This window comes from Gossypium raimondii, chromosome 1 (assembly GCF_025698545.1).
Source record: "Gossypium raimondii isolate GPD5lz chromosome 1, ASM2569854v1, whole genome shotgun sequence".
NCBI lineage: Eukaryota > Viridiplantae > Streptophyta > Magnoliopsida > Malvales > Malvaceae > Gossypium > Gossypium raimondii.
Genome location: NC_068565.1, coordinates 31,312,653 through 31,314,830, shown reverse-complemented (window position 1 = coordinate 31,314,830; position 2,178 = coordinate 31,312,653). Strand labels below are relative to the sequence as shown.

The window sequence follows — 2,178 nt, the reverse complement described above, 5'->3', positions numbered from 1 at the left end:
TAATACACATAATTTGAACTATTTTAGGCTGAAAAATTAATTCACCTTGATGCTTCAAAGTTGCTTCTCGGTTTTGCGCATCTAGCAGTGTTTGTAGAGCTATTTTTCGCCCTTTCTGCAAATCTGTCGAAAATAATCAAAATTAATCAAAATTTGATATTACATTAATTAAAATTCAAAATTTTCATAATTTGAGTGAAATTTAATTATTTTATAATAATTATATATTTTCAACAAGAATTTTACCGAAACTGCACGAATTTGAGTTAAAAAGGGCATGAAAAAGTGTGTATATTTTCGTGTTTTCACTCTTCTAGCTCTGATTCATTCTCAGCCTCTAGGATTTCTTCTTGAGGTTCATTAGTATTATTCATAATTATCTCTGGAGTAGGGGTTTCTAGGCTACTCAGTACTTTACCGGATCAGAGCGTTATTGCTTTCACATGCTATTTGTCTTCTCTTCATGGATTATCTTCCGTGTTGTTGGGAATAACAGTGTCAATTTGTCTATTGATGTCACCCATCATGCTCATCAATTGGCTCATTTTATCCTAGATTTTAGTCAATGTTCTTGTTGAGTTGGTACAATCAGATCTCACCTACTTGACATCTGTTCTCATTGACTGCATTTCTCCCTTGATAATATCCAGATGTTGACCACATGTAATATGGTCACTTGGGTTGACCCTATCCTGAGATTTCTACAAATAAGGAGGTTGATAATTAGTATTTTTAGCTTGATTTGAACTGTTACCTCCTCCTTGGTTTCCTCCCCATTTTAGGTTTGGGTGATCCCTCTATCCGGGATTATATTTATTCAAATAAGGGTTTCCACCCTTATTCCCAATGTAGTTTACATCCTCGGTGGGATTATAGACATAGTGGAAGAGGGGTTTGTCTCCTCCATGCATAGACGGTGTAGAAGTAGATTCGATACGGTTGAGTCTATCCACTATCTGTTGATACTTGTCATCCTCTTGGATGGTTTTGACCGTAGCGGGTTTCTGGCCATATGTGAATCATTCAATCGGCCACTGATAGGAGTTTAATGCCATATTATCAATAATTTCATATGCATCCTCATACATCATGTTCATAAGGGCTCCTCCTACTGCTTCGTCTAATCAATATCGTGCGTTCACATCAAACCCGTTATAGAATATCTACAATCGCATCCACTCAAGAAATTCATGGTGCGGACATTTTTGAATCAATATTTTGAAATGTTCCTACGCCTCATAGAAGCTTTCTCCCTCCATTTTTCTAAAGACAACAATCTCTCTTCTTAGTTGGACTTCCTTGCTAATCAGGAAGAACTTTTGTAAGAACTTTCTAGCGAGTTCATCCCATGTTGTGACAAACCCTGGTGCTTGCAAGTCTAACCAAGAAAAGGTGTTATCAATTAAAGAAAAAGGGAACAACCGAAGACGAATAGCGTCATCAGTGACCCCTTTATACTTAAAAGTATCACAGAGTTTGAGAAATCATTTTAAATGTTGATTAGGGTCATCTATCATCATTCCCCTAAACGGTAGATTATTTTAGATCATCTGAATCATCACCAGTTTGATCCCAAAATTATTAGCTGTAATCGTCGGCTTTGCTATACTTTCCTGAACCATGTGCAGACTTGGTAAGGCATAATCCCTTAAGGTTCTCTCCTTCAGAGCCATATATATGTTTGCAGGTAGTTATGGTGGTACTGCTTCTGGCATGTTATTGTTAACTTCGTTAAACAACAGATTCTCGCGTGGTACATTGCCTACATCAGGTGGTGGTGTATCTTGCATCTACTATTGTTGCTATCGACGATTTCTATGAATGATTCTCTCTAGATCTGTAACTGGCTCGATAGGTGTTCCCTACTGCAAGTCATACATAAACCCAAAAATAAAAGTTAATAACAATAATGAAATTAAAATCATAGGTATAGCTAAAAAAATTTCCTAATTATTCTTTTAAAAGTGCAAAAATAAAAATTAATCTATAAACATTGCCTCACTGGCAACGACGCCAACAACTTGACCACCTTCGAACGTACTAACATCAAAGTGTGACTGCTACAATAAAATATATAAATACGAGGTGGTATCTGCAAGTATATAGGTTGAGTTGTAATATAGTTTTTACAATGGACTAGGTGAGTACTCCGAGGATCGTACCCAAGGGAGGCGAGTG

General features: G+C 36.5%; 1 non-coding gene across 1 annotated transcript; it reads left to right on the top strand.

Moving 5' to 3' along the window:
* The first annotated feature begins 1,185 nt into the window (after window positions 1–1,185).
* Window positions 1,186–1,291, top strand: LOC128032633 (small nucleolar RNA R71). Its single transcript, XR_008188881.1, has one exon. It is a non-coding gene; the product is annotated as a small nucleolar RNA R71 (small nucleolar RNA).
* Window positions 1,292–2,178: the final 887 nt, after the last annotated feature.